The sequence below is a fragment of the Stegostoma tigrinum genome, chromosome 16, assembly GCF_030684315.1.
Source record: "Stegostoma tigrinum isolate sSteTig4 chromosome 16, sSteTig4.hap1, whole genome shotgun sequence".
In the NCBI taxonomy this organism is placed as follows: domain Eukaryota; kingdom Metazoa; phylum Chordata; class Chondrichthyes; order Orectolobiformes; family Stegostomatidae; genus Stegostoma; species Stegostoma tigrinum.
The window spans coordinates 34649716-34673272 of NC_081369.1; positions in this window are offsets into that span (position 1 = coordinate 34649716).

Here is a 23557-nt window from a genome sequence, read left to right on the forward strand (position 1 = left end):
ACATATCACAATATAAGATGACATGAACATTTCAAATAGAATCTTGCAGTGAAATGTAGAGAATGAAGTTCCCCATCCTTTTAATTTGGAATTTTAATTCTGTTTTATGCTTTGATTCCTTTTTTAAACCACAGGTCTGGTTTCATGTTTCCCTCCTTGACATTTTCTCTGAAGGGCCTGATTCATCTCTGGGCATCGTGACATGGGCACTGGTCACAAGATCACAAGATAAATACGGATGAGCATGGCCTTTTTAGTTCATCCATCCACAATGACATGTCATTCTCCTCATTACAATATCTATGTTTATTTTTAAATTTAAAAATACAACTATTTTCCCCTCTATAAATTCATTCATAAATCTGTTACATTTCTCAGTGAAGCTTGTATGAAGAAAAACACCTAAATTTATAACCTAAATTTGATTGCTGTCACTTTCAGTTTTAATTTGTGGTCATTGATCAGTTACCTTTTCAATAACGTACATCATGTTATCTTATATACATGATCTCTCATCAAAGAGGAAACATTTAAGTTTCTGTTGAAATTCCTCTTAATCCAAACAGCTTAAAATAGTGATCAGCTTCATGACAATTATCTGAATTGCTCCCAATGTCTGACTATCTCATGTGTGTCTCAGTGGTTAGTTTGTGCATGAATCCTTCAGACTTGCACTCTCCTACAATGCCATTCAGTGCTCCATTTGCTGTGTTGATTGCTGCACTGCTTTGGTCAGACATGTTAAATGTAGTGTCTATTAGAATTCATAAATCTCTTTCAACATCTTCCCAAGCTATTTTCACACCAAATATGGAATATGCAGGTCACACGTTTTTCTCCTACATTATATTTGTCCATGTTACAGTTTATCTGACTTGACATTGTTCTGCCCACTTACATATTTCATCCAAAATATCTTATACATCCTTCTTCGCAGTTCAAGTAAGAACTGAACCTCTTAATGTGAGATTATCCACATCCCCTATCTCACTTGCATTGTTTCTAGATCCAAAAAGCACTTCAAATACCAATCCCTATCATTTACTACCTAGTCTTTCTTCCTAACTTCCAGTTAATTTTCTGAACAATTTCTTATCTCAAACTGAAGGGAGTCAGAAGTTTCCTTCTGATCTAAAATTTGATATTTAGAAAGAATGTAAAACGCTATCCTAAAATTGGCTTAATTTATGGTATTTACAAACAGTTCCAGCACCTTGGATTTTCACAGGTAGTGCTCAGAGCATGGTTTCTTCCAATACCTCCACAGGAAGCAAGTGACCAGGGACAAGATCAGAACTTTGTTCTCGTTTGGTTAGACCTTGCTACATAAAATATATCAGTAAGAGGGAGCACCTCAAACTAGAATGATTCTGTCCAGTGAAGTCCTAGACACTACGCTAGAGAACTATACATGAAAACCTGAACTCTACAGATATAAGTAAAGGAGTGTTACTGACCATTAAGTACAGAATTGCCTTCCTAGAGATAAGGAGATAGCAAGCTGGGGAACAATGTATGTGAAGACACACACGGTTGAGATATTCCATGCAAATATCTCAGTTTTCAAGCACCACTATTGTCTTAAAGCATGAGATATGGCATGATGGCATCTTAGGAATAAATCTCCAGAACCACAACCTGAAGCTGGGACAAGGTCCATGGGACACAGCCTTGAAAGCTTTGACCAAGTCTGAACAGAGGTACGTCATCATAGAGAGGAAAGTATTAATAGCTATCCATAATACTACCAATGGAGCTGAAATTTTCAGATGAGATAGACCACCAGCTTTTGGCAACATTACTAGGATCAAAAAAAATCACAAAAATGTCTCTGAACATATGAAGATTCAGGCTTAGGCTAATGAGTTCTGACAATGGTCTCAACAGTGGTTTATGATCTAAGTAAGGCACAATCAAAGGAAAATAAGCTGTTGAGGTTGGCAGTGGATTAAGCAGACAAAGAGGATCTTATTCTTATTAAACAAATAGATCCTTATTCTATAGCAATAATTAACAATTTACCAGCAAATGAGGGTAAGCTCATAAAAGTACACAGCTCAAAACTCTGATAATGGGTGCACAAAAGTCAGACAACTCCATCTGCGAGGGTGGTGAAAAAATGCTCCAGTGAACAAAGTGCTGGAAAAGTACCACAAGCAAAAGCAACACTCATTGATGGAAGAATATTTATTAGTGTATGACCATAGAATAGCTAATCTGAAATCACTGTGAACTGAAATCCCGCAAAAACTTCATGGGCAGCATTTGGGTAACAATAAGTGCAGAACAAGATCAAAACAATCACTGCAGTGGCCAGGCAACTGAAAGACATACATTTATCATGGTTGCTTTGAAAGCAATGCCCTTTTAAGAATCTCAGTAGATGAACAAGGTACCTGGATGTTATCAAATGGCCAGGAGCCAACGCTATCTGCAGTTGGCCACCCTAGGCAAAGAATCTGCGCAGAGGTTACACTGTACTGTCTGAACTAGTTTTAGCTGGAAATAAACACACCAGAGGTCTTCAAGTAAACAAAATCTATGTAATTGTTTGTGTTCCATTCAGATAGCACAACACCTTACTACAATGCACAATTGAACTTTAACGTGCTGAACATGTGCTAAACACAGACAAGTTCCCATGGAGCCCAGAATTTCATAAAATTTCTGGAAATAACATGGGAAAATTTAGAAAAGGGTTTGTTCAATTGTAAAGGGAAGATATGTGTAGTCCTTGCCAACTAGTATTCAAAATTCAAGAGTCAAGATTATTCATCTTCAATGATAAAGTGGTGAGATTTCTTTTCACCACAGGAGACCCAGTGAAAAAAGCACTGAAATTTTGTGATATGTGATTTTCTGGATAAATTAGTATCAAACAATTGATCTCAAGTTGTGAACGAGGATTTAAGGAATTCCCTTTGGAGACAAGTATCAAGCTGATGAAAAGTTCTTCGCTCCATCATCAGTTGAACTGAGACAGCAGTCAAGACTGTGATGTCATGAACACTTTAAGAATTCAGGCTGAGAATTAGTTTTATTTAGTTACAAAGCAACAACGCAGATTAGTCAGAAAGATATTAAAAACAGACATACCAATTTTAGAAGACATAACCTGCCAAGACCATGAGGAGGTAAGACAACTACATAAAGGTCATAGCAAAAAGCAACAGAATTGGTACAATTCTAGAAATAGGACAAAAAAAATGTCAACTTGAAAGCCAGGGCTGAAAGCCTGGAAATGGACAGGAAGTCAGAAGCCATAGACATCAATGAAACAAATCAACTGACATCTTACATTGTCATAATGCCTGGAGGGATATTCAGGAGGTGCAAAAAGGCTTTTGTCTTACTCCAACAAGCTGTGAGACCGAGTATAAGTATCACAGGATGTGAGGCAGACATGGACATGCAGATAGTGCACAGAATGATATAATTACAGACATAGTACAACACCATCACCTTTGTGCAGAACTCAAATTAATTAATTTGGGACAACAGTCAGAGTTCCAGATTATCTTGATTTATGGGGTTCATATTTTGTGGTCTGTGGGGATGGTGACAATGATACTGACAGTGGTGATAGTAATAACTATGTTATTACTGATGTTAATGATTACACACAGTATATAATCTATGATTTCCAGTACGGTGTGCAATGGAATAATATAGACCAAGTAGTGATAAACTTAGAAGAATGTGTAGTATAATGATGTTCACATAAATGATGATGATATAACTGATGATATGACTGTCAGTAGTAGGAGAGGGGACATATAAAGAGAGATGTCTTAGGCAATTCTTTAGAGAGCTGTATTTGAGAATCAGTAATCTACGTATGTGAATACAGCAGTGTGCCAAAACATCAGGTGTGTAAGCACCTTACTTGGGGATGAGGAACAAACAATCTAAGAGACAGCATAAGTGCAAACACCCACAGATTAGATATACTGCAAAGATGAATCACAGTATGTAGATAGTAGGAGCAAACTACTGCAGATGCTGAAATCTGTTCTGTAAACAAAAAATGCTGGAGTTCACAACAGGCCAGGTAGCATCTATGGAGAAAGAGCAAGCTAATGTTTCAAGTCTGGGTGATTCTTTATCAGAGATCTGATGGCGAGTCATTTAGTTTCGAAATGTTAGCTTGCTGTCAATCCATGGAAGCTGCCTGGCCCGTTGTGATCTCCAGCATTTTTCGTGTTCATGCAGATCGCAGTATTGGCTTAATGTACACAATAAAGCAGTATGGACTAGTTCAAACCCAGTTCCACGTCAGCAGCTGACAGCTTTTCTCAAGTAAATGTATTTATAAACAATTAGTATAACTTACATTTCTACTTTGCTTTTACACATTTCACAGGAACATCAAACAAATTAAACAGGGTACTGAATCATGTAAGGAATATGTTAGGGCTGATCTCCAAATGTTTGATATCAAAGGAGATGACAGAGACAGAGTGCCAGGGAATTTTATGGAGTAAGATCTAGAAATTAAAGTGAAAGGAACTGAAGGTATGGGCACGATTTGTGGAGAAATAAGTGGGAATACATAACAGGCCAAATATGGAGGAACACAGACTTTTTAAAATGTTGTAAATTTGTGCAAGGTTACAGACAAAGAGGGAGGCAAAAACCAGGGAGAGCATTGGAAATATGATGAGAACTGAAATATTAAGGTAATGCTGATTAAAGGACCTGTGAGTGGAGGAGATATGATATGAGCTCGGATACTCACCAAATTTTTATATCAGCTCACGTTAGTGAAGAATGGAATGGAAGCCAACTATGTAAGAGGTGAAGGGAAGTCAAAATGCCATTATATAACGGTATATATTCTGTTACATAGTATACTTTTTTTTAAAAAATGACCTAGTTATGGATTACAATAAGAGTTTACCACAAGTGTAGTAAAATTTCACAAAAATCATACACAAACACACATACATATACATTCAATCACATTTTCACCACTGAGTCGCAGATGAAATTTGTTAATTTGCATTTTATTTGAATCTGCGTCTCAATCACCACAATCTAGTCAATCTACCTTTGGATTAAAGAAATTACAGGTAGTATTGTACATTATCAAGTAAACATTTAGCATATGAACCAAGTAGTCCTTTTGATTAATACAGTAAATTGAATATCATTAAGAGGGCATTGCAAAAAATATGTTTGATAACATCCAAGACAAAGCAGGTTATTTGATTCACATCCATAGACATCCATGCAATCCACAACTGACGCTAAGTAGTTGCAGTGTGCACTGTCTACAATGTGCACTGCAGGAATTCACCAAGGCTCCATAGCTAGCACCTTCCAAACCCATGGAAACATTCCAATATCTTCTAAACCTTGACTAAGTCACATACCACACTGACATAGAAATATATCACTGCTCCTTTCTTGTTGCTGGGTCAAATTCCTGCATCTGCCACCCTCAGAGTATTGTGGGGATATCTACCCCAAATGGACCACAGTAGTTCAAGAAGGCAGATCATCAACATCTTCTCAAGGACAAGTAGAGCTTTAACCTGCCAGCGATGACCCCGTCCGCCACCATACTATGACCAAATTTTAAGATTTGCTTAAACTTCCAAGGCAAAGAGGAGGTACAAGAAGTGGCAGTTAGCACAGCCACAGACTGGATCAGTATTCTATAATCTCATCAGTCTGGTTCAGTTGAATGAATCTCCGGACTGTAATTTCTTAACACATCCCCATCTTGTCATCCATCTGTTACAGACCATTGCATTGTTCTCTTCTCTACAATCACGAAATAAAATACAAAGCAACATAACTATTTCATCCCCTGCTTCACCAACAGTACATCCAATACTTCAATCACCACTTAATTAATTAGTCTTCTGAGTGTCTGCTTCAGTGTGTCTGCCTAGCCTAGGCTCTTATTCAGTGATACTCTAGTGGCTGCAATATGGATGGTGGAAAGCTGTTGAGGTTCAAATGGGGAAGATTGCCAATGGTATTGCAGGGCAACCAGTGCAGTACCGAGTCTTGAAAACCCAGCTTCAAATCACAATGCCTTGGCATGGATTGCGTCAATCTGAGAGCAAAAGGATTACTGGCAGATGACAGCACATTTATGCTCCAAGAAACCCTGGATGGCATCTCAGCGACTGGAGTAAACTGCTGGAGAACAAAAATTGGAATGACAGTGAGAGTCTGCTTTGTGCATTGGCATCCACAGTCGTCGTGAAAGAGATCTGAGCCAGTATGGCAGTAAATTAGGCAAGTCAGGCATCAAGAAAATGCGTGAGGGAGAATGCTTCAATTTTATAGACAGTTTATTATGAGGTGATGTTCAATAACGTTGGTATGACTTTTCTTTAAGTGTTGGCTTTTCTTTCAGAATTTTGATCAAGAGGATGCCGTAGCAGAGCATTTGAAAGGTGTGAGTTGCCATGAAACAATGAGGTTGGGTTCCTCATCCAGAGTAAGGGGCCTCAAATCTCCTCCCTTCCTTTTCCTCCTTTTATTCTTCCACCTTCCCACGTTCTTCCCACTTTAGCTTCTCTTCCAGAGAGACCTGCACATAAGAACAAGACTAAGGAGGATGCAGTACAACACCGTGGCTTTGAAGATATACCCCAGTGTGAGTTGCAAGGCCCTCTCCCAGTGACCCGGCAGTGGAATTACAGCAGCAGGAAACAGATAGTTTGTTCCATCATAGTTCTGATGACAGCATACGTCTCATTGAAAGAATAGCTTCCTTGACAGTGAGGTATCATGAGTTAGGTATAGGGTACATAGTCCTTGTCAGAAAGGAAGCAGCCTTTGACTGTTTGCGATAGCCCAGAAATGGTGGATATAGCAGATGACATTGATACTAAGTGCCTTGACAGCTGCCAGAATAGTGGATATTTACTATTCAAACCTTTTGGGCAATGGAAGCCTTTGCAGTTGCAGTACAACAAATCACTAATATGTGGGCTCCACAGAGCCACATGCATTCAGTAGATGGCACTCTACACCACTGGAAGTCCCGCTAGTCTGCTAAAATCTTATGTTTAACGCACCTACGTAACTGTCTTTTTCTGCCACTTTACCTTCCTGATGAAACAATACAAGACATTAGAAATAGCAGCTGCTTCCACTGCAAGGATCCACTGGCAAAACTGAGGGCCACCTTTACCTTCCTACTTAATGGCAATGACATCTTTTGACATTGAGCAGACCTTCTCATGACCAACCTTTCCATTCCTTTCTCTGCTTGTTAAAGTCTCTGAAATTATTAAGACATTTTATACCCGGGACCTAATCAAGTATTTCTCAGAACTTCGTGGGAGGCTAGGAAAGAGATTGTTGGGCCCTGTGCTGGGATATTTATATCATTAATAGCCATGGGTGAGGTGAGGGAAGACTGGAGGTTGATTAATGTGCTGCCATTATTTAAGAAAGGCTGTAAGGAAAAGCAAAGGAATTATAGACTGGTGCGTCTTAGATCAGTCATGTGTAAGTTGTGGGAACAGAATCTGAGGGGTTGGATTTCCATGCTTTTGAAAAGGCAGGAATTGATTAAGGATAGTCAGCATGGCTTTGTGCATGGAAAATTGTGTCTCACCAAACTGATTGAGTTTTTTTGAAGAGATGATGAAAAAGATCGATGAAGGCAGCGCAGTACATGTTAACTATATGGACTAGCAAAACATTCGACAAGGTTCCACTGGGTAGTAAGGTTAGATCACGTGGAATCCGAGGGAGCTAGCCAATCGGATACAAAATTGGCTTGAAGTTAGAAGACAGAGTGCAGTGGTGGAGCATTGTTTTTTGGACTGGATGCTTGTGACCAGTGGTGTGTCACAGGAATCAGTGCTGTGTCCTCTGCTTTTCATCATTTATATAAATGATTTAGATGTGAACTTGGGAAGTATGATTAGTAAGTTTGCAGATGACATCAAAATAGGTGGTGTGGTGGACAGTGAAGAAAAGTATCTCAGAATACAATGGAACCTTGATCAGATGGGCCAATTGGCTGAGAAGTGGCAGATGGAGTTTAATTTAGATAAATGTCGGGTAAAGCAAATCAGGGCAGGACTCATACAGTTAATGGTAGGGCCCTAGGGAATATTGCTGAACAAAGAGACCTAGTAGTGCAGGTTCATAGTTCCTTGAAAGTGAAGTTGCAGATAGACAGGGTGGTGAAGAATGCATTTGGTATGCTTGCCTTCATTGGTCAGTGCACTGAGTACATGAGTTGGGATGTCAATAATCCACCACCCCCGTGCCAAAACCCTGACATTCAGATCATGGGACATGCCCAAAGTTGCAGAATGTGGTCTAGCCAATACTTTTTGAAGCTTTGGACTTCACTAGCTGAATTGCACAACTTTATATTTCTTGAGGCATTCTGATCCAACATTTTTATTGCTCTATAATAAATGGTGTATTTATGTTAATCACACAGATGGGTGGAAAGGAGGTGTCTTTTCTTCATAGCAAATGTTTTCTCACAACAAGTTGACACGGAGAAGAAATCCTCCCCCCAGGGGTCATATGGGGGTTTTCAAGTTATGGTGGAACTGGAAATCAAATTGCAAACTCTCTAGATTTGTTAGAATTTTCAACTAATAAATGGTTTCTCCTTGGTTGGTCTACTTTTAAACCTGCAACTACATATTCTGGTATTGCTGGATGCTCATTGGTCTGGAAGGGCTTGCATATAGTCCTTACAGCTATTAGGGTAAGTGCATATGAATGATTTCCAATGAAGGCGTAGTAATAGCTGGAGGGCAGCCATCTTTTTTTTAAATAATCTGATGCTTCAGATTGACTAATTAATTCAGAAGCAAACCTGACTTCATACTGTCCTATGTATTCTACTCAGCATTATTTTTTATCTGAATGTAGTTTTTCATTGTTCCATTTAATTAACAAAAGAAAGTACTTGCATTTATGTAGCACCATACACAACCTGAGAACACCCTATAGTGCTTTTCAGTCAAAGAATTTCTCAAAATGTCACAGTGTAAGGAAACATGGAAGCCAATTTCAACGCTGTGCAAGAACAATTAGCTCAAAATTAAATGACCAGATAATCTGCCATAAGTGATATGTTTGAAGGATAAGTGTTAGTCAAAAATCTCTATCCATCTTTCATGAAGTGCGTTATAACTTTTAAGCCCAGAGGACAAGTCAGTTTACTGTGGATCTGAAAGAAAGCACCTGTCACAGCACAACACTCCCTCAATGCTTCCTGCAATATCAACCTGCATTTATCAGTCTAATTGTTTGTTAATCATTTTCATCTTTTTTCCTGAGTTTTTCATTGGTATGTAATTGATTTTGATGGAACCAGTTCCCCTATAATTCACAGAGTCTTCTGTCTTATCCAATCTATCATTTTATCAAGATATGGTTATTCTTCAGTAGGCGTCAGGCTTAATGTTAGTTTCCTCCTTAACCTCAAGTTTGTGTTCATAAAATTGACTTCATGTATGAAAATCTGACAGATTGCTTTGACATAATAGCTGCTGAGATTTGCATAAATCCAGAAAGCTTTGTACAAAGCCAAGGTGCAATGAGCAAAATGCCAATATTCATTGACGGCATGCACATTTTGACTTCACAGTAAACTACCAATAGCTATGTTCTTATGGAATAATGTTATTTGCTAAAGTACAGCTTTGAACCTAAGTTTAGACAGGTTTTCAGTCACAGAAACACAATTCTTCAGCTTGACTGTAATCCAGTCAGACCTGGGCCATCTAATGTCTCCTTCATCTAAAATGACAGGACATTTACAGCAAACTCACTTGACAACTCATCACTGCCACATCACTACCGCACTGATTCTCCTTGAAAGCTGACCCTTGCAGCTAGATGGGCCCAGTGGTCATGCCATCTCTGTCTTATTCTCAACTCCTACTGACAGGAGACATGCAGGCATCAAAGACAAGTCCTGGCACCTGAGACACTCTGTGTGACGTTATACAGGTAAAACAGACCAACCAGAATGTGGCACCTCTATGCTGACAAAGCACGATTTACACCTCAAACATCAGACAATGCATGGTTATACTTTGGGTTTTTGTTATTTCCACTATATTTAGTCAATTAGAACTGATTACATTTAGTACTTATGTACTTCGGTTATTTCAACAGAAGTGGTTTGCATACCAAATGTATCAAACATAATTCTGAATGCCAAGTGGTGCATATCAAAGTTTCTTTTGATGTTTCAATATCTGTAACACAGCTATTTAATTGGATTAAAATATATTTCAGCAAATGAAGTAAAAGCACATAGAAACACAGGTTTGGCATTGCTTTTTTTTCAAAAAATGTTAGATTAAGTTTGCCAAGATAAATAATACATATTCTCTGCAGAAAGTGAGCTCTGTTTCACAAACACTTAACATACAGAGAAGTATTTCTATTGTAAAATGGATTCTATTGTCTACAAAGTAGATTTCCCGTGTTACTTCATTTTTTTTTGCTCATTAAGTAAAAATGGCTATGTATCTACACTTAGAACACATCACAGTTACTGAAATTTGATTTGCTGATCTGTGAATTCTGCATTTCTTTTAAGGAGGCACATTCACAATATCAAGGCACAAGGGGGACATTTTATGATGAAATATTGTTCACTATGACAAAATTTGCAATATTAAGAGCCAACTTAATAAGCTCTTCTGACTGACAGTTTGACGAGAGGCAGCAGCAGGTTCAAGTTTTGTTAGAGGTAGCAGTTCCAGTGTGATGATCTTTTGAGCAAGTACTCTGTCAATTTCAGTTCAGGATCATAATGTAAAGCTCATTGTATGCCTCATCAGAAATTGCAGCCCTGAGATTAACTATTTCTGAACTGAGTTAGCTGTTTTGAAACAGCTCAAGAGCCTTGACAGTTTGCACTGCCACATTCAATGTTTTTATAAAATGACATACCACCACCATGCGGCAATTAATGAAATTTGATTAGAGCTTTAGTACAATGGAAAACTAATTGCCAAATAAACTAAAAATTGAAATTCAGAAGTGGCATCATAATATCTAAAACCTATTGTCATGTAAATATCAAAACTACCTAGCAAAAGAGTTAAGGATTTCACATCCGAACTGATAACCCTCACTGAATTTTAAAATAAATTCTAGTTCCCTTAATGAGGTAAAAATGGAAAAGTGCCATTCTGTTTGAGTTACATGTTTAAAAATAGGTGTATTGCAATGTTTTTCACATATATAAATGATATTTTGCTAAATCTTAGTTGATTACAAGCAGACTAAGGTTTAGGAATTTCTTCCAAAGTGTAAATTCTTTGATAACAATACTATTGACAATCGTAACTGGCTATCTGCCACAGGTCACAGGTCTAACTATATTACTATATTAAATTGAAATCACATTCATAACTAAAAATTCTAAATTTAGCTAAAAATCAGTGTGGTAAAACATTTACACTTTAAATAAAGCCAATTATAATCATTGGAAGCATGACAAGATTGAAGATATTAAACTTAAATTACTAATTAATTTTGGGTATGATATTCCCCTGCTTTCTCTGTCTTCCAATGATCCAAGACAAGCTGGATTTACTTTACAGGTTAGTGATTTTGTTTAATACATTTGACATAGGTTATTAACCCATTTAAACATGTTTAGTTTGTTTCTCCAAAAGAGACATGCTGTATGCAAAACAGATCACATTTTCACAGTAAAAGAAATCATGGGTATCACTGGCAGACTTAAATGTTGATATACTCTTTCTCTCTTGGAGGAATTGCAACTGTTTCAAAAGCACTTCTTAGGTGGTTTCAAGGAGATCTTGAGCTTAGCTGCTGGAAAGTTTGAAGTACAACCCAGAGTGTTTCTAATTAATTTTGTCAAGGATTGTACAACACATGTAGACTTTGTTTGTATAGTCTTAAGTAGCTCTTATGTGAGGCGTAAATTGGAAAATCTTTCAGGGAATATGCTACACTAGTAAAAAACCACCTGATTTTCCTTTCATTCTTTTAATCTGAAAGAAAAACCTCTGGGTTTTGTGACTAGCATTCTGCCTAGGTAATGCTTATATTTATCACTAATTATTAATGAGATTCAAGTGATTGGATGATATAGTGGATATGGACACTATGGACCTTTATTTTCTTATGGTTTGCGAAATGTACAAACAGAAGTAGCAAATGAAGATATCTGTTATATCATAGGTGGAAGTGAATGCCCTCCAATTTGATTGGTTTGGTGGCGGGAGGTGCATTTAAACAGTTGGGAGAGTAGTGGATGGGACCTAATTGTCTTTATGGCTCAAATCTGATTAAGTTAAAGGCATGAAAGCTGTGGGTGGCATTCCCACCATGCTTTCAACTGAGACCCTTAGGTGGACAACGATGACCATTTGCGGGATTTATTCTGCAGTCATTCGTCCTTCTTAAACAATCCCTCAGGAATGAGGTGGCCCTTTCTCTGCTCTGGGTTGTTGGGTTATGAAGTAATAAATACGTCCATTGTGACACATTAGGGCAAGTGGTGCTTGAAGGACTGTATATACCTATAGATGGGTCGTTTGGAGACTTGTTTGCTTTTCTCAGATGCACTGACATTGCCTCGGCACATCCCCAGCAATGTCTTTCAATGAGTTCAATGCCTTCCCAGATGAATCTTCTCCATTTTGGGCAGTGGTAAGCCAGAGATTCCCGTGAGCTAACAGCAATGTTTGATCTCATCAGTGTTGTCTTGTTTCCACTGCATTCGTGGCAGGCTCCAACCTCAACATTGTTCTGAGTAGACCAATTGTTTCAAGATTATGCTGTCAGACATGTAAACATCATGTTCCATCCATCAAAGATGGTTTGTAGTGTTATTGCCTTGATTTTGGGCCTGTTGGCTTGAGAGAAGATGCTACTATTAAAGAATCTTGTTGCCATTGGGGTAGAGGATCATGCAAAGACACTGCCCCGATACTTTTTCAGTGCTTTGTACTGCTGTAGCTGATCTAAATCTCTAAAGCATGTAGGAACATTCTCCGTGGTAAAACAACATTTAATTCTGTTGGCCTTCCCTACGAGAAGTGATGTAGTATACCTGAAGTGGGTGTGTTATCCCCATTAAATCCAGCATCATATCTCTGTCTTTGGGTTTATTGGCACCTCTTAAAGGATTGCATGGAATTTCTGCATGTACAATTGGTGCATGTGGAGCAACTATTTTTTACGGAGATAATGGGAACTGCAGATGCTGGAGAATCCAAGATAACAAAGTGTAAAGCTGGATGAACACAGCAGGCCAAGCAGCATCTCAGAAGCACAAAAGCTGATGCTTCGGGCCTATACCCTTCATCAGAGAGGGGGATGGGGTGAGGGTTCTGGAATAAATAGGGAGAGAGGGGGAGGCGGACCGAAGATGGAGAGAGAAGATTGGTGGAGAGGAGAGTATAGGTGGGGAGGTAGGGAGGGGATAGGTCAGTCCAGGGAAGATGGACAGGTCAAGGAGGCAGGATAAGTAGTAGGTAGGAAATGGAGGTGCAGCTTGAGGTGGGAGGAAGGGATGGGTGAGAAGAAGAACAGGTTAGGGAAGCGGAGACAGGCTGGGCTGGTTTTGGGATGCAGTGGGGGGAGGGGACAAGTTGGGCTTGTTTTGTGATGCAGTGGGGGGAGGGGAAGAACTGGGCTGGTTTTGGGATGCAGTGGATGTACCCAGTGTGGCTTCCTCTACATTGGGGAAACCAAGCGGAGGCTTGGGGACCGCTTTGCAGAACACCTCCGCTCAGTTCGCAATAAACAACTGCACCTCCCAGTCGCGAACCATTTTAACTCCCCCTCCCATTCCTCAGACGACATGTCCATCATGGGCCTCCTGCAGTGCCACAATGATGCCACCCAAAGGTTGCAAGAACGGCAACTCATATTCCGCTTGGGAGCCCTGCAGCCAAATGGTATCAATGTGGACTTCACAAGCTTCAAAATCTCCCCTTCCCCCACTGCATCCCAAAACCAGCCCAGCCTGTCTCCGCTTCCCTAAACTGTTCTTCCTCTCATCCATCCCTTCCTCCCACCTCAAGCCGCACCTCCATTTCCTACCTACTACCTCATCCCGCCTCCTTAACGTGTCCGTCTTCCTCGGACTGACCTATCCCCTCCCTACCTCCCCACCTATACTCTCTCCACCTATCTTCTTTTCTCTCCGTCTTCGGTCCGCCTCCCCCTCTCTCCCTATTTATTCCAGAACTCTCTCCCCATCCCCCTCTCTGATGAAGGGGCTAGGCCCAAAACGTCAGCTTTTGTGCTCCTCTGATGCTGCTGGGCCTGCTGTGTTCATCCAGCTCCACACTGTGTTATCTATTTTTTACGGAGAAGTTGTTTTTTTTAGGATGTCTGATTTTTATTTCCCCAAAATATTGGCCATTCATTGGATCAGAAGACTTGATGTGGGAAAGCAACAAGGTAAATGAGGTCTATAGGATAATGCCTTGTTTCTTTTTTCTGGTTTCATCACTGGTTTTCACGTGGAGTTATCTGCTGACTTTCTTTTATCTCATCTCCAGGAATTATCCAAGATGCTGTGAAGTTAGGGTTTGGAAAGCTCTTCAGCACTGCATTTCCATCTTTTCCTGTTTCACCGAAGTTTATTTATTCCATGTGTAGTCATCTTCTTGTAGCTTACTATGCATTAATTCACTATTTTTGAGATACTTAAATTTATATTAATAAGTAAGCAAAATTATATGCTCAAATTAATTGTATTAATTTGAAAGTTCAAAGGTAATGTTCTCAACCCAATGTTTCTGAAAGGTTTCTTCCAGGATCTTCTGCTTCCCTGGGAAACTTAATCAGAGTAGGGAAAGTTTTGAAGGAGGGTCACTGGACCTAAAACAATAACTCAGTCTTCTCTCCATAGGTGCTGCCAGACTTGCCGAGTGTTTTCAGCAATTTCTATTTCTATTTCATCAGAACAGACTGCAGTTGGGAGAAGGCAGGACATAGCACTTTTTGCCAGCACTTATCTTCATATTCTGTCTGGTAAGTTTGAATGTCCAGTCTTTGAGTGTGCTTTAGCAAATAGGCAAGTGGACGAAGCTAGGTTAAGTAGGTGGATAACAGTTAGACATGTAAGTGGATTGGTGGAGTTGGTGGGTAGGTGTGAAAGTGAGTGGGCTGAGGGTGGTCAGGGTGGATTGGTGTGTGAACGTGTCAGTCAGTGAGATGGGAAAGCCAGAAGGAGAATGGGAGTAGGTTGGGCAGGTGGATGGTTGAGGTGATGAACTGGATAAGTGGCTAGATGGGTAGGTAGGGTTATGCTTGGTCGATAACTGCAAGGCCTGATCTAGAGGTGGGAGGTGAAAGGATAATCAGGCTGCAGAATGGTAATTGGGTGGTAGTAAGAGGCAGGGGTCTGGGATGTAGTCACATCTGATTGCGTAATTAGTGTAGTTCAGTTATATTGGGGTGGTAAGTTAGTCAGACAGTCAGCGTATTTGGGTTGAGTTGGGAGTAGTTGGATGGCCAGGGTATTTGGGTTGAGCTGAAGATAGTCGGACTGTCAGGGTATTTGGGTCGAATTAGGGGCCGGGTAGTCGGAAGGCCAGGGCATTTAGGTCAAGGGGTCAAGTGTTTGCGATATTTGACTCATTTCTAGGGTGGCGGTTAATAAAACACTTTGAGAATTTCAGATATAAACCAAAAAGCACTTCTCTCTGTATAGTTCGACTGATCAACAAAGTCTTCTTTCTACTACAACATGTCACTACTTACTCAAAACTACTGTTGGTTGGGAACTCGAATGATGTTGAATATTAACATTATGCAAAAAAGAATTGGCGGGGATGGAATTTACCAAAAGATGACCATGCATCAAATTCTATCCAATCTACATTAAATAATAGGGTCAAGATCAAGTCCAGATCATAAAAACATAGTACCCATGGTCCTTTTTAAAAATATTGTTTTTATTTCATCTCTATTGGCAAGAGAGATTGACTTGACATTGAGTTAGCTACATCATAAAGTGATTTTCAGTTAATGTTGTGGGATTGTGGAAGCTGCCAGAGAGAGAGCTGATTATTCATTTACATGCTGATCTCAAAAAGAGCTGCATATCAAAATGTTATCCTTTCCTGTTGACTAAGGCTGTCCATAAATGAAGGGACTATTTGTTTTTAATTGTTTTATTCTCAGTTACAGATGAGATTTATTTCTGATTTCAGTGCACAGCTTAGTGTTTCTGGACCCTAATTTCATGGAAGTACCTTAATGATTTGGAATATTGAGGTGGAAATGAAGGGAAACCAGATGGTGATTGTGCTTCCACCATACCTGAAATGATGACCGAAAATGAGATGAGTGCTAAAGTGGTTAGATCCAGCATAGTAGCAAGACCATTTTCTGCCCATGCCCAACTGATTACTGCTCCAAAATGGGCACCTTTCAGCAGGAACCGAAGCTTATTACACTCGTACAAAACCCTGCAAGCAGACAGTGAGGAGAACATGATATTGATTGGCTAAATGATTACTCCCCTCACTGTGGTGAAGCACCTTGCATCCCATTGTGTGAACAATTTGTGACACTGTGTATTAGTTCACCAATGCGTTATAACAGCAAAGCACTGCAAAGATGTTAGAATGGTTTCAGTTCAATTTAAATGTCTGTTGTTACTGATCACTATTCTCATTGCTAATAAAGAAACTGCTACATTTTATTGGGGAAATGATATTGTAAGCACAACCAACACAAATCAGATAACCACATGTGGAATAAACAATTCAAATACTTTAGCTCCAGCCCACAGCAAGGGCTGATTTGGCTGATAAATATCATTCATGCCACCTAAGTACAAAATAATGAGATTACATCTCCCTGCTTGATGCAATGTCACCAATACCAGGTGCACAATCATTAACATGTTGGGGACCCCAGTAGACTAACTATTATCCACACTGTGGCTATGAGCAGTTCAGAGGATGGGGACCAGATTTTTGTGAAGTAGAGAGTAAGCAAAGGTTCCAAACCCAGCACTATTACAAGGTCCAACTATATTGTTGAACTGAAGAGTCCAAAGAACTTTTATCCACTTCACAGCTCCTAATCTTATATAAACAAATATGTTGACATTGGAAAAGAGAAAGCTCTTCAAAGAAAGATCAGGTTGTTACAAGAGAACACAAATATCAAACATAGCAATCACCATCATTTCCCTGATTAACATTATTATAATCTTGTAATATTCTGGTTTCTCTTGAAGAAATTTTACTTGCACATTACTTTATTTACAGAAGATTAAGAGAAGTGAAGTGGCTAAAAAAATTTGGTATGGCTTCTATGATTTAGTGTCATTAACTTTTAAAAGACTGTTGGATAAGCAGTGGATCTAATTGACAAATTTATGAGAACATAAGGACAGCAGTTTATTTTGAAGGGAATGCTAAAAAGATGTTTATTTTCTGGTTCCAATGTGGACTGGGGATGACCTGTGAGGCATCCGTGAACTAGAAAAAGCAAATTTGATCAACATTGCAGCTAAGGGCAACAAAATATCTCGTAAGAACAGTATAAATGCAGGAAAGCTGCTTCCAATTATTTAGATCTAGCAGGAATTGTCCAGAATGGGAATGTGGACAGGAACCCTGGAATTGAGTCCTATCCACTATTTATAAAGGTCTCCTGACTTGACCCAAGTTAACAAAAATGTGGTCCGTGGTGTTCTACAATGGCTAGTTGACCACCTGATCCCTTTGTTGATCTATTATTTACTGAATTTGTCAGAAATATGTCCAACTACTCACTACTGTTCTGGAAGTGTGCAAACACAATGAATAAGAAGGTCAATACCATCCAGGCCAGATAATTCTGATTGATCAATGCTCCTGAACAAGAACTTCTCCAGGTGCACTGTGGCTGTAGCATAAATGCTGGACAGAATGTACTGCAGTAAGTCACCAAAATCATTTCAACAGTATCCCCGTTACCTGCAATCTCCAACATTATCAAGCTTAAGAGCATCAATGTAATGGAAACACCATCATTCCCGACTTATCCACCAGCTACACATTACCCTGGTATAAACACATAGCTCCATTTCTATATATAAGTTAGGTCAACATTTTGGAATTCTACCTAAAATATTTATGGGAGCACTTACCACAAGTACTGTATTGGGTTGAGGAAATGGCACGCCATCGTATAAAGCATTATTTCTCGCATTGTCTGCATCCCGGGATCAAGCATCTATATTTTAGTGCAACTAAATTTTCAGTAAGTAGCTGAAGCAGTCTGAATGAAAATCTTGAGTACAGATCCAAAGTTCCATTCTAGATGTACATTCAGAGAAAATAACATCCACAAAAACAACAAATTAATATGTTATCACTTGCAACTAAGTAAAAGGAATGCTTAAAAACTAAAGCAACCTTGGAAATGGATTTTTTGTTACAAGAAATGTTTAACGATTTGAATAGTTAAAGTAATTATCAGCCTCTATTCCTAGATAGCTTTGAAGTGCTATTTCCAAATCAAAAATTTTGGGTGATTGATATGCATTTTTTAAAAAGTTCTGTTGAATCAGCGGACTAGAGGCTCAAAAACATTCAGCAATAATCTTTGAAAAATCATCAGTGATTGATGACATTGGTTATGTGATTAAAGGAAGGCAGAACAATAAACTTTAACCCAAATGTCTGCTCTAGAAGTCAAAGTCTTAGTGGGTTCTAAAATCTTTTGTGACGAATGACCTTCGTACCAAGCAGCTTTGTGCACCAAACTTTGGCCCTGTGCTGCTGGAAGTGTAATCATTGCAGGAAGTGCATGGAAACAATCATTTCAGATCTAAGGAATATGAAAGTTCAGAATAGTTAGGGTTGATAATGATGGATATAGCATGCACAAATGCCATTTGACCCCTTAGTAGTATGTTTAAAGCAGCTACACTCATCATGTTAAATTTTCTTCAAACGCAGCAGTGACTGATCATTATTTCAATGTTTGCAGTATGAAAGAACAGATGGATCAATTAAAGGAATACTCCACTATAAAGTGTATCATGCATTTCTGCTCAATGTATCCACTTCAAACACGAAATCACAAATATAAGTTCAATGATATCAAACTCACCACAAGGTGGTGACCTTCCTGACCAGACCATTATTTCTTGACATTTCTAACAATGTGAGAATAAAGTGTGACATCACATCAATGAACCTCAGCTTCCAGCACCCTCTGCTGTAGATTGCAAAGAATAAGATGAAATGTTCACTGAATCTAAGTTGGTTCATTCTATCTATTCAATCTAGTCTGAAGCATACATTGTATATTCTGCTGCCGTGTTTAACCTCTATTTATTAACACACATGCGCCACATTGTTCTAAAATTACTTTTCCTGATTCACAGATAACACATAATTATTTCTAACAGCAATCACTAATTTTATCCATTCGAAAGAAATTCATAGGGCTGAAACTTCCCAGCCCCAAACGATGTAGAAAATGTCAATTATGAAAATCTTTTGAAATTGACAAATAAGATTATTGATATCAGGAAGTCCAATTTTCCACCCAACGTTTGAACGGTGAGATGGGAATTGCAGAAGTGAGTGCAAGAGGCCTATCTGCATGCATTTACACCCCATTAGTACCTAAATTCATCTCATTTATACAACATTCACTATTTTTCCAAACAGTGGAGAGAAACAAGACAATGACAATTCGTAACAGGAAAGTCAGTGTGGGTACCTGGAGACTCAGCTCATTGTTTGGTTCCTTCTTGACAATACTCCCCAACACCACAGGATACAATCCATGAGCAGAGAAGCAATACACCTCACAACACTAACCCACACTGACATCTTGCATTGTACTGCTGCTACCAGACCACATTGTGCAGAGGAATAGACACTCGTCTTAGAGATTACAGCAGGGAGAATAATAGGTTTCCTGGCCTTCTGTCTGAGAACTCACTCATTCTGAGCTTACTTTGCTCACAGCATCGCTGCCTTCCCTTTTTGACGTTGCAATATCATTCAGAAATTACAGGCTCACTGTACTTCAGTTACGGTTTCTTAGTGCAGACATAAAGCCAGGCAGCTTGTTGCGGTTGTCGGCAGTAATCAGTTAAGGGGGTGATGCATGTCACACCGTATGTGCTTTCAACTAAATGAATATGTCGAGAAATCTAAGGGAGGAAGTCCTTGGTCATGGCACAGGAAATTGTTGCCACAGAGGAGATCTCACCACAATCAGTCAGTTCCAGTCCAGGGACTTGGATGCAGTCAGTTAGATGCTTGGGGCAGCTCAGGGCTTCCGTATTCTTACAGTCTGGATTGTGGGTTACAGTCAGTCCAACAGGTCCAGTGCAACTAGTCACAGCAAAAGTGGTCCGTGATCCAGCATCCATACAGGGATGAGTCAGGGGTCATCTGTCAAAAATCTTCCAAAATTGGTCAGGGGAGTGGACCTATTCTGCTCCACTGGACGTAAGGGAAAAGAGTGGCACTCCCTTTGCCAGTGTTCAAACATGGTACGGCACTGAGAACAGGTAAGGCCTGCATGGCTTGATTCTTACAGGTGCAGGTATGATTGCTAGATGATGTAAAGTGGCAATTTTTTTTATGAAAGTGGGCTTCTATTTGCAATGAACTGCCACCCTATGTACTCTCAGAAACATTTCTTCTCCATTTTCCTCCTACTGCATCTACCGTGAGGGGCTGACCTTGGCCATTGGTCACTGACCTGGACACAGATGGGCTTTAATTATGGTACAGGTCATGGAAATCCCAGCCATGTCAAGTACTCCCACTGCTGGCAGGTGTAAGACAGTGCAAAATGAGCACCATACAGGAGTGAGATGTATATAATAAGGCATATTGTGGAGAAATACATTAAAGAACTCACAGAAAGAAACCCTCCATGAAACACCCCAAAATTGACACTTTTGTAAAATTTAGCCCATGATTTCTCAGGTAAGGTGGAAGTTAAACCCATGTAGCTTTTGTACTTGTGACATTGCTGCCAACTTCACAATGTTGTTTAACTTATTCTTGATAGGCCAGAACTAGAAGCAGGTTTACGTGCATGGAGCCAACACTCGTGTCATCCTGAAATGCTTGTTGTAGATCTTTTCCCCTTAAATGCTGCACTCCTGTGATAATTCTTCCATAAAATTCAATAGTGAATTCTAGCAGTAAAACAGTAAGTGCTGGAAAAGTTCAGCTGGTGCAGCAGCATCTGTGGAGAGAGAAACAATGTTAACATTTCGAGTCCAACATGACAACCGGTCAGAACTGAAGGGAGCTGGAAAGTTATGGTTTTATGCTGTGAACAACCTGGAAGGAGGAACTAATGGAATGGATGGTGTGGGTGTCAGCAAAAAAAGACAAAAGAAACCCCAATGGTAGTTGAGAAACAGGAATGGAAATAGGTGCTATTGGTATCAATAATTCAACTTTGTTGAGAGCAAATCCATGCAGACAGGACATGGTGGGGGGTGGGGAGATATGGATGGTTGTAGTGACTGCAATCAAAGTTGAAGACAGCATTCATGCTTTGAAGTTGTTGAACTCTTCCTTCAGCTTGTGTTGGAACACTGCAAGAGGCCGAGGACAGAAATATTAGTATGAGAACAAGGTGGCATATTGAAATGGCAAGTAATTGGAAGATTGGGGTCATTCTTACAGACAGAACAGGCAGCTCAGTGAATTCTAGTATATTGACAGAGGAACAGCAGCAGAGCAGAGTTGCATGTCCAAGCCAGGATAGTGTGCAACGTGGAAGAGCTTTAATTGCCAAACATGTCCATCTCTGCAGTTGAGGGCTGGGAGACAATGTCAAATTAACCCTGGTAAAGAGCTGCAGCTCATCATACTGTGCTTGGCTAGTTAAGGGTACAGTTACTAAGTTCCGTGGAAACCATCAACCAATATTTTTCTTTCTGTCCTAGTTATAATCGTGTGGCTCAAGTCTTGCAACATCTCTAGGCGATAGTTGACTATTCCAACAAACTTTAGATCATGACAACCCTTAAGGGGTCAGAACATTGGTGCAGTTTATCTGTGCAAGAACAAATACTATTCAACAGGCTCATACCAGAAATAAGCAGTTTGGGTTCATTAGTGTGAACTTATTGAAACACATTGACGGTGTGGATATTGAAAGTATGTTTCCCCTTGTAAGACATCCTAAAACCAGAGGACATAGTTTACAAATAAAGGGTTGCCAATTTAAGACAGATGAGCATTTGTCTCTCTCAAAGGGTTGCTAATATGTGTAGTAGGCTTTTTGGAGAGCATTGGAGAATGTTTTTGACAGTAGATTCTTGATTGACAAAGGAGCCAGAGTATTGGGGGTTAACAGTAAGATGGAGTTGAGGTGAAACCCACGTCAGCAAAAATGGTGGAGCAGACTCAAAGGGCCGAATGGCCTACTACTACCTCTAATTTGTATGCTCCTGTATTTGTTAGTGCAGGTACAGATAGGAAAAACAGAGATAGCCTTCAAAATGTAACTACTTTCCAGTCTTATTTTGTAAAATACAATCTTTGGATGTAGGTACAATAGGAAATATGTGATTGTCACCCTCATTGCCTTGAAAAGGTGGTCAGGAGCCATCGCCTTGAAATCACTGCAGACTGGTGGCATGGTGGCTCAGTGGTTAGAACTGCTGCCTAATGGCACTAGGAAACCAGGTTGGATTCCAGCCTTCAGTGGAGTTTGCACATTTGCCCCGTGTCTGTCTGAGCTTCCTCTGAGTGCTCCAGTTTTCTCCGACCGCCCAAAGGATGTGCAGGTTAGGTGGATTGGCCATGCTAAATTGCCCATAGTGTCTAGTGATGTGCAGGCTAGGTGGGTTAGCCATGGGAAATGCAAGATCACAGGGATAGGGTAGGATGTGTCAGTAAGTAGGATGCTCTCAGAGGGTCAGTGTGGACTTGATGAGACGAATGGCCTGCTTCCACATGGTAGGGATTCTACGATTTGGTGAAAGTATTCTCAGGGCATTTCTCAGAAATTTGACAAATTTGCTCTAGCAATAAATGATGAGTAGCATTATATGCAGTTGTCTGGAAAATCTGAGAGTTGGAGGGGAATTTGTGGCCATTGTCATTTGAATGTACATGATACTGCTATGTTTCTAGAGTTTGTGGGCATGGAAATGCTGTGGAAGAAATAATGAAGAAATAAACATTCCCTGGAATAAACTAGTTAATTGTTTTTTTTCACCAAAGGTGAAGATTTACTTTGTGTTCATAATGTAGAGAAATTATAAAAACTCTCTTTGCAATATACCTTACACACAAAGGAAATCTTTCACCTATGAATCAGAAAAAAAATGTTGCCACAAGTGTTTGGTATAAAATATGTGCTGGGCAAACTACCACATTATGAAATGGATCAATCAATTCTCAACATCCAACATTTTTTTTCCTTGTTGTGATGTAAATAAATGCAGTGCTGTCTTCATTTTACATCTACCTTTTTCAATTTCTAGATATAATCTTAATAGTGCAACATGGAATATTTTTCAGTTTCTGTTTAATGGGAACTATATTTTAGACTTAATCATTCCATAATATTTTTTCCAGACTGTAATTTTGTAAATACTGATTGA